General features: G+C 43.7%; 1 non-coding gene and 1 pseudogene across 1 annotated transcript; both read left to right on the forward strand.

Annotated features, from left to right (window-relative positions):
• The first annotated feature begins 7,629 nt into the window (after positions 1 to 7,629).
• On the forward strand, positions 7,630 to 12,857 carry LOC122240513 (annotated as a pseudogene).
• Positions 8,473 to 8,557, forward strand: TRNAR-UCG. Its single transcript has one exon. It is a non-coding gene; the product is annotated as a tRNA-Arg (tRNA).
• Positions 12,858 to 16,181: the final 3,324 nt, after the last annotated feature.

The raw sequence follows: 16,181 nt of genomic DNA on the forward strand, positions 1-16,181 counted from the left end.
TTGAAATTACCTTTTTGTTGTGTTTATTATTTTAATGCAGCGAACAACATGATAGATTGAGAGCAGTCCTTTCTTATTTCACCTGGGACGTTCCTAGATCTAAAATAATGAAATTTATTGACCTGTAAACCAACCCAACTGAAAAGAGAAAGGTAGAGAAGAACATCCTCCAAGCAAATGATATTCCTGTGAATGGATTTGCCAACACATTTGCGACAAGTTTCTTTTAGAATCTGTGTTGGACCTCCCGTCTCTTCTTTTTTTTTTTAATGTTTATTTATCTTTGCAATATAGAGAGAGACAGAGCGTGAGCAGGGAAGGGGCAGAGACAGAGGGAGACACAGAATCCAAAGCAGGCTCCAGGTTCTGAGCTGTCAGCACAGAGCCTGACGCGGGGCTCGAACTCCTGAACCGGGAGATCATGACCTGAGCCGAAGTCGGCCTCTCTTTCCTTCTCTGGCTCTTTTTTACGTTAGCTTTTCCTTCCCTGGCCCGGCAATTCTGTCATGTCCTGCAATCCTACTCCATCCCCGGCTTCAATTATTTTTTTTGTTTTCAGTCAGTTTTCCAAAGGAGCAGTTTTTAGGGTTCGGTTTTAGCAGTACATATTTATAGACAAAGATTACAGTCTGCAGCTTTCAATTCTCCTCCCTACTCCTGAATTCAATATTAGAGAAACCTGAGGCACTTGGGTGGCTCAGTTGGCTAAGCTTCCAACTGGCTCAGGTCAAGATCTCAAGGTTCATGAATTCAAGCCCCGCGTCAGGCTCTGTGCTGACAGCTCGGAGCCTGGAGCCTGCTTCGGATTCTGTGTCTCCCTCTCTCTGCGCCCTTCCCCCACTTGCACTGTCTCTCTCTCTCTCTCAAAAATAAAAATAGACAGGGGCGCCTGGGTGGCGCAGTCGGTTAAGCGTCCGACTTCAGCCAGGTCACGATCTCACGGCCCGTGAGTTTGAGCCCCGCGTCGGGCTCTGGGCTGATGGCTCAGAGCCTGGAGCCTGTTTCCGATTCTGTGTCTCCCTCTCTCTCTGTCCCTCCCCCGTTCATGCTCTGTCTCTCTCTGTCCCCAAAATCAATAAACGTTGAAAAAAAAAAAATTAAAAAAAAAAAATAAAAATAGACATTAAAAACATTAATATTGGCGAAGCCTAACATTTCTTCCTCTTTTCCAATCTCCCACCCCTAAAAGTAAACCCTTAGCAAATTCCAATTATGTATTTTTCTGAGCTGCAAGCTGATTACACCTGTCACATTCTCTGCTACTTGGGTCTCCACCTAGAGCTGCTGGCTTTGCTTCCATGCAAAGAGAGTTTTGCTCATAACTTGAGATTGCCAATTCGTGAGCATAGGAGTACTGCTGGGACCAAAGCATGGAGATAAATTCTATGTAATCTTTTGTCTTCTCAGACCGTCCTGCTGGAGGGGAAAAGAATACAAATAGGAACATCAAGGAAAAGATGGGTGGAAATACAGTGTGCTCAGGCAGACAGTCTCTGTCTCATTACAAATAGAATATGATTTTTTTATACTTTTTAAAATGTTTTTTTATTTATCTTTGAGAGACACAGCATGAGTGGGGAAGGGCAGAGAGACAGGGAGACACAGAATCCGAAGCAGGCTCCAGGCTCTGAGCTGTCAGCACAGAGCCCAATGTGGCTGAAACTCATGAACTGTGAGATCATGACCTGAGCCGAAGTCGGATGCTTAACCGATTAAGCCACCCAGGTGGCCCCATAGAATATGATTTCTTTTAATCAAGGGAATGTAATGTTGGATGTGTACTAAACTTATTGTGGTAATCATTTTGCAACATATCGTACATCAGTTCATTATGCTGTGCGCCTTAAACTAATACAATGTCATATGTCAATTACATCTCAATAAAACCGGGAGAAAAGTAAATTAAGACGCGGAAGGGGCGCCTGGGTGGCTCAGTCGGTTGAGCCTGTGGTCCATGAGTTCGAGCCCCGCGTAGGGCTCTGTGCTGACAGCTCAGAGTCTGGAGCCTCTTTCAGATTCTGTGTCTCCCTCTCTCTGACCCTCCCCCGTTCATGCTCTGTCTCTCTCTGTCTCAAAAATAAATAAAGGTTAAAAAAAATTAAAAAAAAAAAAAAAGACGCGGAAAACTTGACTTCCTGCCTCTCAATTCGCACAGTTGGTAAATGAGTGCAGTCAAGGCCACCAGACGCCTTACTTTGCCCACAGCTCTCTAAACTGCAGGTACCAGAAGCTTTGTTCTTTGCTGACTGGGATCTTTGCATGAAAGCCTGGGCTGAAGTCACCCCTCCCCCATCTGTGTCTTATTGTATCTAGGGTCGGAGCCTCCGGAGAGAAAGACCAAAGGGAAGGGGGCTGGTAGCTAGAAGGCAAACTTAACTACATTCTTTGCCCAGGAAAGCAATTTGAATAAGGTTGAGCATGCTCAGGTAGGTGTTGGAGACCTAGGAATTGTTGGGGTGGGCTGCGTGGGTGGAGGAGGGGTGTGTTACAATGCGCTAGAGTCCAGGGCTGCAAATGCAAAAGTGATTTTAGGTTTTGTTTTCCTAGGACCGCCCTCTGGGAAAGAGCTGAAAAAAAGCTAAAAATGAAAAGTATTTTTCAGACAAGATTTATTCCTCACTTTAAAGTTAGGAAACGCACGTTGGGTGACGTAATCCTTTCAGAGCACAGGTGTCCCAACTTTGCACCAGATTTTTGCTGACCTGTCACGAAAAAGAGGAAGTGACAATCATCAGGAGGATGAATATTGACTTCACTGCTCCTCAGTTTAATGTATACATCAAACATGGAATTAATTTCTCACGGACGGGATCGTCGGATTTATTATTGATGCATCATTGTTTTTACCCTGCACCCATTGTCCATTTGAGTTGACTTGGATGTATCCAAACTGATAGGCATTCACCTGTTTTCTTTTCACTTAATTCTCACGTATGTTTCTGCTCCTATTTTCTCTTTACGTTCTTTCACTCTGGCTAATAAACCCATTCTATAAGTAAGTAACTGTTTCTTGCCTACATACGTACAGACATAGTGTATGTATTTATTTACTTCTTATTCAACTAATAATTCATGAGTGCCTATCATGTGCTAGAGAGAAAAGAAATAATTAAACATCATCTTAATTTTGAGGAGGTAATAGTTTAGTAGAGTAGATCAAAACAGACCAAAAAAAAAAAAAAAAAAAAAAGAAGAAAGAAAGAAAAAAAAAATCCTGGGATGAGTATTGAAAAGAAAAATAAATCCAAAAATGATGTATGTACTGGATGCTAAGGGGGCCCAAACAAGAGAAGGTGTGTTTGGGGAGGAGAATCCGCAAAGCCTTCTTGGAGGATTTTCTGTTGAACCGAGATGGAAAATTGTTGAGAGAATAGGGGAGGGAATTCTAGAAAATGAACACTTTTGGCAAAGAATCATTATTATTTTAGAAAAATAATGGATGGTTAGGAAGAATTATTATTATTATTATTTTAGAGAAAATAATGGGTCATTGGAAAATAGGGACAAGAGACCTGGCAGGTAATGAAGTGACCACAGGTAGCAAAAAAAAATTTTTTAAATATATTTATTTGTTTTGGGGAGAATGCAAGCAGGGGAGGGGCAGGAAGAGGGGGACCGAGGATCTTCGTGCTGACAGGCTGACAGAAATGAACCTGGTGGGGGCTCAAACTCACGCACTGAGAGATCATGACCTGAGCCGAAGTTGGACTCCTAACTGACTGAGCCACCCAGCCGCCCCAAGAAACTGTAAGTTTTGACTTAAATCTTCTTTCTTTAGTTTATGCTCTGTTGGTGTCCTACCTAATGGCCTGATGGTTCTCTCTCTGTCTCCTTTCTGATTCTTCTCATCTCCTTTCATCTAAAGGTTAGAGGGTACCAAAGCTTAGTTCTCAAACCTCTTTTCTATCTTGACTCACTATAGTGGTGATCTTATCCTGTCTTATTACTTTCAATACCGTCTATATGCCTTTGACCTTCAAATGTACATCTTTATCCTAGACCTAGTCCCCAAACTCAATCTCGTATATTCAACTGCCTACCTAACATCCCCACTGGGGTTTCTATAAGGCGTCACAAAATTAATATTTCAAAAACCAAACTCCCAATATTCCTCTTTAGACAGGCTCCTCCTACGGTCTCCGTCTCAGTGTATAACAATTCCATCTTTTCAGTTCAGGCCAAAACCTTAAGGCCATCTCTGTTGATGGTGCCTTCAAAATACATGTAGAACCCAATGTCTTCTTTCTTTTAATTTTTGTGTCTTCCAATGTTTCTTTCTTCAATGGTTGGAGTATTTTTTTTTTTGTTAATATTTGTTTATTTTTGAGGGACAAAGAGAGAGAGTGAGAGAGCAGGAGGGCGTGACGGAGGGGCAGAGAGAGAGGGAGGCAGAGGATCAGAAGCAGGCGAAGGGGGTTCTGTGCTGACGGCAGCGAGCCCCATGTCGGGGCTCATAGTCACAAACCACAACCATGAGATCGTGACCTGAGCCCGAGTCAGACGCTTAACCAACTGAGCCGCTCAGGCGCCCCTGTGGGAGTGAATTTTGATCATCACATGGGCCAGGGCTTAGAGAGCCAGCAGAGCAGCAAGAAATGGTTATTTATTTTATTTTTATGTATTTGTTATTTTTATTTACTTTATAGCCCATGGTGGGGCTTGAACTCACAAACCCTGAGATCATGACCCGAGTCGGAATCAAGAGTCTGATGCTTAACAGTCTCAGCTACCCAAGGTGCCCCATGGTTATGTTCTTTTAAAGAACATGTATTTACTGGTTATTGCCTGTGTCACAAGAGAGCCAGGGGCTTGAAATTACGTGTGTCCAAGCTGCATTTGACCTTTTCTAAACTATCTCCCAGGTTACCAGTCTATCCAAACCACCATCTGTCCCTTGGATGATTCCAATAGCTTCCCACCTGGTCTCTATGTTTGCACCCTAGCCTTCCTATTATCTAGTCTTCAACATATTGTCCAGAATGAATTTTTGTTAAGACAAGTCATATCAAGCTATTCCTTTGCTTAAAATCCCCGTTCGGTGTTATCACATTTACAGTCACAAATTGAGGTCCTGGATTAACGTGAACCTCTTCTGGCCTTGTAAGACTCTGTCCTGTCACCTTGTGTTCTCCACCCTCCTAGCTGGCCTCCTAACTGATCCTGAAACAAGCCAGGAAATCTCCAGAATCAGGGCTTTTGCTATCATTCTTATCTCTCCCGATCGGTTCTTCCCCTAGAAATCTAAGCAGCTTGATCTCTCCACTCCTTTACCTCCTTAACATTACCTTCTCAAAAATGTCCCGCACTCCCTATCATTTTCCACTTGGTGTTTCTTTTTGTTTCACTATTATTATTTTTTAATGTTTATTTATTTTTGACAGAGAGAGAGAGAGAGAGAGACAGAGATGGAGACAGAGCATGAGTGGGGGAGGGGCAGAGAGAGAGGGAGACACAGAATTCGAAGCAGGCTCCAGGCTCTGAGCTGTCAGCACAGAGCCTGACGCCGGGCTCAAACTCACAGACCTCGGAGATCATGACCTGAGCTGAAGTCAGATGCTCAACCGACTGAGCCAACCAGGCGCCCCTCCACTTGCTTTTTCTTCAGACCTCCTGTCACCATCTGACACAATATATATTTGCTCTATCCTCATCTGTCTATATCATCTCTTCATCTATCTATCATCTTCTATTTCCCTACAACTAAAATATAAGCTAAGGGGTACTTGGCTGGCTCAGTCAGAAGAGCGTGTGACTCTTGATCTCAGGGTCATGGGTTCAAGCCCCACGTTGTGTGTAGAGATGAGTAAAATAAAAAAAAAAATAAACTTCTAAAACACTGTTAAAATATAACTACGTGATGGGGCCCTTGGCTGGCTCAGTCGGGAGGAGCATGTGACTCTTGATCTTGGGGTTGTGAGTTTGAGCCCCATGTTGGGTGTAGAGATTACTTGAATATAAATAAAAACTTCTTAAAAATCTTAAAAATACGGCGCCTGGGTGGCTCAGTCAGCTAAGCGTCTGACTTTGGCTCAGGTTATGATCTCACGGTTTGTGGGTTCGAGCCCCACACCGGGCTCTGTGCGGTCAGCATTGGAGCTGCTTCAGATCCTCTGTCCTCCTCTCTCTGTCCCCCCCTCTCTCTGCCCCTCCCCTGCTGGTTCTTTCTTTTTCTGTCTCAAAATAAATACACTTTAAAAAATGTAAAAAACAAAAAGGTTTTTTTTAATCTTAAAAAATCAAATATAAGCCATGTGACGGCAGTTATTTGAATTTTTGCCAGTTTTGTTCCGTGTAGTATTCCAGCCCTAGAAGAGTGCGGCTGTCCTCATCAGCATCACTTGTGAGCTTGTTAGGGACACAAATGGGTGGGCTTAGCACAGAACTCCAGAATAGGAATCTGTGGTGGAGGGGACTGGGAATCTGTTTAAAAAGTTCTCCAGGTGATCCTTTAGTATGCCATTGTTTTGAGAAGTACTATCTAGAAAAGTACCAGGAAAATAATAGATATTCAGTCATTATTTGTTGATGAAGGAATGGGTTTAAAGGAGACCTAGGGCTTTGTAAGCAAATAGAGGGCAGGAGGCATTTCCTTATATTTAAATATTAAGCTGCATTTCAATTAATAATCTTTAAAAAGCAACAATGCTCTTTGCCTCAAGTCTCCTAAACTGTATTCAGTGAGCCTGAAGCTCTTCTAAAAGAGTCAACCTTAATTTGCAACAAACAATCCATCTTTCTGGCTCCTCTGGGAGATAGATGACCCTCAATTTACCTGTGTTATCAGGATGAACCACACCACCAAAGCTGCTGGTTTAGAGATAGCTAGGAGAGCAAAACCACACTTTTTTCCCCTAAAAGAAACTTACTACGAAAAACTTCACACTTTTTAAAAAAAATGTTTTTTATTTATTTTTAAGAGAGAGGGAGAGAGAGCAGGGGAGGGGCAGAGAGAGAGGGAGACATAGAATCTGATGCAGGCTCCAGGCTCTGAGCTGTCCGTACAGAGCCCGCTGTGGGGCTCGAACTCACGCACTGTGAGATCATGACCTGAGCCGAAGTCAGACACTTAAGTGACTGAGCCACCCAGGCGCCCCGAAAACCTTCACACTTACATGGTGGATAATATGATCAACCTTGATAATATATCTGTCATCCACTTCAAGTAATTCATGGCCACTTTATTTCATCCAGTGACTTTACCGTGAGCACAAGTTTCAAAGTTCCGTAAAAATTCACCCAATAGGGGCACCTGGCTGGCTCAGCCGCTAGAGCACGTGACTCTTGATCTCAGGGTTGTAAGTTTGAGCCCCGTGTAGGGTGGAGAGATTACTTAAAAATTAACATCCTTTAAAAAAAAAAAAAGTTTATTTATTTTTGAGAGAGAGCATGAGCTTGATCAGGGGAGGGGCAGAGAGAACCCCAAGCAGGCTCCGCACTGTCAGCACAGAGCCCGACGCAGGATCTCACAAACCAAACCGCAGGATCAAGAATCGGCCATTCAACCGACACAGGCACGCAGGGGCTGCCCCCCACCCCCAATCTTAAAAGAAAATTCACCCTACAAAATAGGTGAGATATCACTGACTCCTTTTTCCACCACCCAAACTTCTATTCAGTCAGTCAATAACTATGTCAAGGTCACTTATTCACGCTGCCATCTTAATGGCCTCACTTGACCCTTGTCCAAGCACCGTCTCTTGCCCCCATCTCTGTACGCCTCCAGTGAACCTTCCACACGCCGAACCAACTCTGTGCCGGGGTGATTTACTTTCCATTCAGCCTTACTGTCCCTCTGCTTAAGTGTTGGCTAAGGAAGCACGCAGTCATCACTCTGCCTGCCTCTCAAGCCAGTTCCAAGCCTTGGCAAATTGTTCTACCCAAGCAATCCCCTCTACTCTGAATGCTTCCCTCCGGCTCTTTGTTTGGTTCGTGTTTTTAGGGTTTTTTTCTTAAGCTTTTTTTTTTTTTTCCTGCCTTATCTTTTTTTTTTTTTTTTAATTAAAAAAAAGTTTTTAATGTTTATTTATTTTTGAGAGAAAGAGAGTGAGCAGGAGAGGGGCAGACACAGAAGCCAAAGCAGGCTCCAGGCTCGGGGCTGTCAGCACAGAGACGGACATGGGGCTCGAACTCATGAACCATGAGATGATGGCCCGAACCAAAGTCAGAGGCTTAACTGACGGAGCCACCCAGGCACCTCTTCCTTGGTTATCTTTTAAGACACAGATCGGGCATCACCTTCCACCGTCCCCTTCTCTGGGTGAGTTAGATGTCTCTCTTCTGTACCTCAATCTTCCCACAGCAGTGGTCACTGCATTTTAGTTGTTATGTTAGGAATAATAATAACTGGCGGGAATAATAACTCTTTAAGGGCCTGGTTTATTTCAAGAACCTAATGCAATGCTACTCCAAGTATAGTCCTTTTTGGCAACATCAGCATCACCTAAGCGCTTGTTAGAAGTCAAAATCAGGGGCGCCTGGGTGGCTCAGTCGGTTGAGCGTCTGACTTCGGCTCAGGTCATGATCTCGAGGTCCGTGGGTTCGAGCCCCGCGTCGGGCTCTGGGCTGATGGCTCCGAGCCTGGAGCCTGCTTCAGATTCTGTGTCTCCCTCTCTCTCTGACCCTCCCCCGTTCATGCTCTGTCTCTCTCGGTCTCAAAAATAAAAAAACTTAAAAAAATATTAAAAAAAAAAAGAAGTCAAAATTATTGGGGCACCCGGGTGGCTCAGTGGGTTGAGCGTCCGACTTTGGCTCAGGTCATGATCTCACGGTCCGTGAGTTCGAGCCCCGCGTCGGGCTCTGTGCTGACAGCTCAGAGCCTGGAACCTGCTTCGGATTCGGATTCTGTGTCTCCCTCTCCCTTTGCCCCTCCCCCGCTCATGCTCTGTCTCTCCCTCTGTCAAAAATAAATAAACATTAAAAAAAAAATTAAAAGAAAAAGTCAAAATTATGGGCTCCATGTTATCCCAGACTTACTGAGTCAGCATCTCGGGGAGTGGGACCCAAGAATCTGGCTTTTATTTTATTTTGTTTTATTTTTAGTGTGTGTTTATTTTGAGAGAGAGAGTGTGTGCACACTAGTCAGGGGAGGGACAGAAAGAGAGAGAGAGAGAATCCCAAGCAGGCTCTGGGCACTGTCGGCACTGAGCCGGACATGGGCTCCATCTCACGGAACTGTGGGGTCAAGACATGAGCTGAAATCAAGAGTCAGACACTTAACTTACTGAGCCACCCAGGTCCCCCAAGAATCTGTTTTTCAGGAATCTGTAATTCTTGTGCATCCAGTAGTTTGAGAACCAGTGCTCTAGAATACAGTGCGTAGCAGTAGCAAAAAAATCTCAATACATATGGTTTTAAATCTTTTTTTTTTTAATGTTTAGTTTTGAGAGAGAGAAAGAGAGAGGGAGAGAAAGCTGGGGAGGGACAGAGAAAGAGGGGGACAGATCTGACGCCGGGTCTACTTCACAGCGGCAAGCCCAACGCAGGGCAATGCAGAGCTCGAACTCATGAACTGAGATCATGACCTGAGCCGAAGTCGGAGGCTCAGCCAACTGAGCCACCCAGGATCCCTTCAATACATGTGTATTGAATTAATGAATCAGCTCATGTGGTTAAAACACTGATATTCAGAAAACTGGAGAATTACAAGAACTCTCAAAGAAAAAAAAAAAAATCCCCCCCCCCAACCCAACCATCTTCTTCCCTGTGGCTCTGTTTTGCATTTGTCAGAGTTTACTCTAACTAAAGGCTTTTAATATTTAAGAACTGAATTCCTAGGTGTAGCGAATTCTAAGGTGTCCCTGTGGAGACCTCTCAAGGGTAAACTGAATTGGCAAAGAGCCTTGACCCTGAACCACACTACGGATGTCGAGGCTACTCCCTGTTTCCCACCCTACCCTCAGGGGATCTTGACCCAATGTAAAAAGGGAATCCTTTCTCGTCCCTAGCGGGGCTAGCCCCCAGGGAGAGGGGACATACCTAAGAATGTCCAGCAAAACTTTTCCGAGCATAAAATTGCTCTGGAACAAGCCCGGAAGAGAAGTGTGCTTCTCGATTTCTCAGTAGGTGTGAGAGAATGAGGAAGAAGAAGAACTTGGAAAAAGTAGGTGGTGGGAGGGGCTGGGGGGAGAATAAAGGGAAAAATCTAACACCTTGCCAGTTGCTCTAATTTGCTGGTAGTGGGATTAGATAAAGCTGTTAACTCTCAAAATACCACATCTAAATAGTTGACTCAGAATATCTCTGGATACCAGAGTATTCTAATATTATAAAAGGACTAGAGGAAGAGGTAACAAGAGCATCCTGCCTTCCAGGAGTAAGTAAGTTTAATTGTGAAAAATGAGTTCAAGGTTAAGGCAACTAGTTTGATGTTGAGAAAGGAATTCAAATTTTAAGGAAGCATTTAAGGAAGCATTTGTTGAATGCACTAGAAAGGGTTAGGGCAAAATGAAACAAAGATTTTTCTTTTTTTTTTTTTTTTAAATTAATACTGAGAAATTACTTGCATAGAATGAACAAATCTCACGTTGTACAGCTTGGTGAATTTTCTTACTTATGTATACAGATCAAGTTACAACCACCCAAATGAAGACAGAAGCCTTCTAGCACCCCAGGAGGCCGGCTTGCATTTTTGTTAAAGGCTCAGAATCTCAAAATCCAATGTCTCTCAGACCTTTGTCAACTTCTTTTGTGTTTTAGATATAAGGTAAGACAGCCTGAATTTTTAAAAAATTTTTAAAAATGTTTATTTTTGAGAGAGAGAGAGAGCAGGGGAGGGGCAGAGAGAGAGAGGGAGACACAGAATCCTAAGCAAACTCCAGGCTCTGAGCTGTCAGCACAGAGCCCAGAGCCTGAAAACAGGCTCAAACCCACAAACCATGAGAACATGACCTGAGCCTAGTCGGAGGCTTAACTGACTGAAATTCTGTTCAGGCGCCCCTGAATTTTTTTTCTGAAGTCGGCTCCACACCCAACTCAACTGACTGAGCCAGCCTGGCACCCCCACTAGCCTGAATTTGAATCCCCATTCTACCCACTAGCTATGTGACAAGGTTCACATTTCTGTGCCTCAGTTTCCTTCCTATGAATAACAAAGAGTGAGATAATACAAACTGATCAGATTTGGACGCGGTATTTTGGAAGTGCTCCGTAAGTGTTAGCTCTTATTATTTTCTCTATGCAAGCTATATTTTAGGGAATCCATGAATTCATTCACCCAACAAATACCTATTAACATCTCTGAAATGTCAAGTGCTAGGAAAAAGAAATGAGTTAGCGTGCTTCCTGTACCAAAGTACTTTATAGCGTAGTATGGAAAAGAAGCCATGCGAACGAATGCGTGCGTGAAGATATTGTGAAACTGGGGTATGAATATGGGGTAGGCAGAAGGAGTACAAAGGAGGGACTTCTGTGCTGGAGGGAAATGAATTAAGAATGTCATTATACCTGGCGTCAGCTGGCTCAGGGTCGGGCCAAGATGTGGTGTGTGCAGAGCCTCTGAGGCAAGTCCTGGGCCTTAGCTTCCCACTGCTGACCCTCCAGCCGCCTTTCCTCTGTCCTCACTTTGTGGGGAAACCACTCGTCATGTTTGTCTTGGGCAGTCCCAGCACTGGCAAGGGGACCCAGTGTGCATCGTAGAGAAAATGAGCTACACATACCTGTTTGCAGGAGAACTTCTTCGTGATGAAAGTAAGAGCCCAGATTCACGGGATGGTGGACTCACTGAAAAGTGCATTGAAGATGAAAATACCGTGGGGCACCTGGGTGAAGTCGGTTAAGGTCCGACGTCAGCTCAGGTCATGATCTCACGGTTCGTGGGTTCATGTCTCTCTTCGGGCTCTGTGCTGATGTCTCAGAGCCTGGAGCCAGCTTCAGATTCTGTGCCTCCCTCTCTGTCTCTCCCCTCTGTCCTCAGAGCTTGTGCTCTGTCTCTCAAAAGTAAATAAACCTTAAAAAAAAAAAAAAAGATGGAAAGATTGTGCCAGTTGAGATAACCATCAGTTTGTCAAAGAAGAAAATGGATCAGACAATGGCTGCCAATGCTCAAAAGAATGGATTCTTGATTGATGGGTTTCCAAGGAATCAAGACAACCTTTAAGGTTGGAACAAGACCATGGATAGGCAGGCAGATGGATCTTTCGTTCTGTCTTTTGACTGTAATAGTGAGATCTGTATTGAACAATGTCTTGAGAGGGGAAAGGGTAGTGGTAGAAGCGATGACAACAAAGAGAGCTTGGGACAGAGAATTCAGACCTATCTTCAGTCAACAAAGCCAATCATTGACTGATACGAAGAGATGGGGAAAGTTGAAAAAAATAGATTCCTCTGGCCTGGATGACTCAGTCGGTTGAGCATCTGACTCTTGATTTTGACTTAGCTCGTGATTCCTCCATTCAAGAGTTCAAGTCCCACGTTGGGGCTCTGCGCTGACAGTGCAAAGCCTGCTTGGGATCCTCCCTCTTACCTCTCTCTCTGTCCCTCCCCCACTCACACACGCTCTCTGTCTCCCAAGATAAATCAATAAAATTTTAAAAACAACAACAAAAAAAGAAAATAGATGCCCTAAATCTGTTGATGAAGTTTTCGATGGAGTTGTGAAGATTTTTTTTTATAATTTTTTTTCACGTTTATTTTCTAGAGAAAGAGAGAGAGAGAGACAGAGCGTGAGGGGGGGATGGGCAGAGAGAGAGGGAGACACAGAATCTGAAGCAGGCTCCAGGCTCTGAGCTGTCAGCACAGAACCCAATGTGGGCTCAAACCCATGAACCGTGAGATCATGACCTGAGCGGAAGTAGATGCTCAACTGACTGAGCCACCCAGGCGCCCCGGAAATTGTGAAGATTTTTGACAAAGAAGGCTGACTCTAAACCTGAAAGCATCCTTGAAATCATGCTTGAATATTGCTTTGATAGTTGCTATTACAGCCCCCTTTGAAGGCAGTTTTAATCTTTCATAATTACCTCTTAGAAAGTATGTAGTACTTTCTAAAGTATGTAGCTAGAAAGTATGTAGTAAGACAAATTAAATTAAAAAATTTTTTTAATGTTTGTTTATTTTTGAGAGAGAGACAGAGACAGAGTGCTATCTAGGGAAAGACAGAGACAGGGAGACCCAGAATCCGAAGCAGGCTCCAGGCTCTGAGCTGTCAGCACATGGCCCGATGCAGGGCTCCAACTCAGGAGCCACGAGATCATGACCTGAGCCAAGGTCAGACGCTTAACCACCTGAGCCACCCAGGTGCCCCGACCAATTGCATTTTTATTTTTGATTTTTTTGGTCACAGGAGTAGATCATGAATTCGGGTCTAACCTCATCTTAGCTATGGTACCCACAAAACAAAGAAGGATATCAGCTAATTCTTTGTTTTTCCTCAAAAAAGCATATCCCTTTTATAGTTTGTGCCTTCTGTGAGCAGAACTTTAGTCTGTGTGTATATCCCTTTAGTAATTACAACATGTTAGGATTAAGGATTTTCTACTTCCTTGTTTTCTTGCAGGTTTTAAATTTCCAACATTTTAAGTGAATTTTATGGACCAAATTCCACAGGAATTTTTGTGTGGTCAGTTCTTGCAAAATGTGTTTGACAAACAAACTCATAAAATGAATTCCTAGAAGTGTTTTAGTATTTATCAAATAACTGAGCATTTCCTATAGAAAGGTAAGAAACCTTAGGCTTTGTTTTATTGCAATTTACAGAAAGTTGTGTGACAAGCCATTTTTTTTGCTTCCAGGGATCGGGATGGGGTCACTGGGGGTTCGGAGCCTGGCAGAATTATCAGCTTTAGTGTGACATGAATCGGAGGGTTAGGGGCAAGGATCACATCTAATGACATGTGTTCCTGTGCCCTTTTATATAAGCGTTATTCATGATTAAACTGATTTTTAACAAAATTCCTAGCAGTGGAACCTTGAAATGCATGTACTAGGCTTATGGTAAAATGATTTGGTTAGTGTTTTGTTATTTTGATTTTTACTTACGCTTATTTTTGAGAGAGAGAGAGAGAGAGAGAGAGAGACAGAGCACGAGTGGGGGAGGGGCAGAAAGAGAGGAAGACAGAATCAGAAGCTGGCTCCAGGCCCTGAGGGGTCAGCACAGAGCCAGATGGGACTCGAACTCACGAATCATGGGATCATGGGATCGTGACCTGAGCCAAAGTCGGACGCTGAACCGACTGAGCTACCCAGGAACTCCTGGTTAGTGTTTTAGTAACACTTCATTGGAATTTCTTTTGTTTGTTTTCTTTTCTTTTTTTTTTTTTTTTTTTTTGCTTTTAAGGTTTATTTATTTCAAAAGAGAGAGAGGGAGAGAGAGGGAGGGAGAGAAGGAAGGAAGGAGGGAAAATCCCAAGCAAGCTCCACACTGTCAGCTCAGAGCCTGACATGGCTTGATCTCAGGAATCTCAGGAACTGTGAGATCATGACCTGAGCTGAAATCTACAGTCTGAAGCTTAACCTACTGAGCCACCCAAGAGCTCCCCCCCGCCCCCCCACCCACTTAATATTCATATAAAGGTAAAATAAACATTTCAATAGGGAAGATCTTTGGCAGATCTCACTCCCATTGGAGTACAGCAGGGAGTCCAGGAGACCGTAGGTAGGGTGTGGTGGGGACTAAAATGATGACAGGGATGGAGGTTGTGTACAGAGGCATCCGTGTGGACTTTCACTCCCTGAGACTGACCTGGCTACCTCCACTGCTGAGTGCCCCGTCTGCTTGTAGCAAAGACCAATACTGCATCCCCAACATGGCGCCATTCCCTGGGGTGGGCGATCAGCCATCTACCTAGCGGCCGGTTGATTACACTGGATGGCTTCCACCTTGGAAGAGGGAACACTTTGTTCTTCTTGAAATGGACACTTACTCTGCGTATGAATTTGCCTTCCCTGAGTGCAGTGCTTCTGCCAAAACTACCATCTGTGGACCTCCAGGACGCATTATCCACACAGCATTGCTTCTGATTGAGGAGCTCACTTGGTTGCAAAGTGAGCTCCTGTTTATGGAATTTACTGGCCTCGCAATGTTTCCCATCATCCTAAAGGGGCTGGGTTGATAAAATAGTGGAACAGACTTTGGAAGACTCAGTTACAGTGCCAACCAGGTAGTGATACCTTTCAGGGCTGGGGCAGTGTCCTCCATTAGGCTGTGTGTGCTCCAAATCATCCAGTACATGGTGTTGTTTTCCCATAGCCAGAATTTACATGTCCAGGAATCCAAGGCTTAGAAATAGGAGTGATATCCCCTACTGCTATCTCTAGTGATCCACTAGCAAAATTTTTGCTTCTAGTCCCCCTGGTGCTATGCCCTGCTGGTCTAGAGATCATGCCCTACCGTTAAGGTCAATAGAAAATTATAATAACCCAATCTAGGCAGGACACTAGTGGCTTAGACCCCTGAGGAATGAAGGTTTAAGTCACTACCAGGAAAAAAATTACCAGCTGAAGTGCTGGTTGAGGACAAAAAGAATACGTTGTAGTCTTTTGATAAGTTTGACCAGTATAATGCAATATTGTTGTCTATATTCACTATACTTACATTAGATCTCTATTACTTATTTACTACTCGTTGGGTTCAAAGGGAATATGGAATGGAAAATGAAAGAAAGTAGATATAAACGTCACCTGTGACCATGTGATCAATTTCAGAAACAAAGACTGTGATTGTTGTAAGTGTTTCTTCCCTTTTTTGTTATTGTATAAATCTGCTCCCGGCTCCTATAACAGAATATCACAGACTTGGTGGCTTAAACAACAGAAATTCATTTTCTTGCACTTCTGGAGGCTGGAAGTCCCAGGTTAAGGTGCTTGTGTGGTTGTGAAGGGGAGGAAGACATTATTTTTAGTCCACATTTCATCTAGCTGGACTAAGAATTAAATTTACAAAGGACAGATTAATAGGGGAAACACCCAGAGTTTTATTACATGCACATAGAGGCCCAATAATAGCATTGAGACATAAAGAAATAACCAGGACAGGCAGTTTTCATACTGTTCAGACAGAGACAATCTGTGAGGAATTGAGAGGAGAAAGAAAACTTAACTTTGGGAGCATCCATTAAGGAAGACATTCTAAACAGAATTTGGGCTGGGGTATGGGCGCCTGGGGGGCTCAGTTGTTTGAGCTTCGGACTTCAGCTCAGGTCATGATCTCACGGTTCATGGGTTCGAGCCCCATTCCGTGACCTCAA

This window comes from Panthera tigris, chromosome B4 (assembly GCF_018350195.1).
Source record: "Panthera tigris isolate Pti1 chromosome B4, P.tigris_Pti1_mat1.1, whole genome shotgun sequence".
NCBI classification, from domain to species: domain Eukaryota; kingdom Metazoa; phylum Chordata; class Mammalia; order Carnivora; family Felidae; genus Panthera; species Panthera tigris.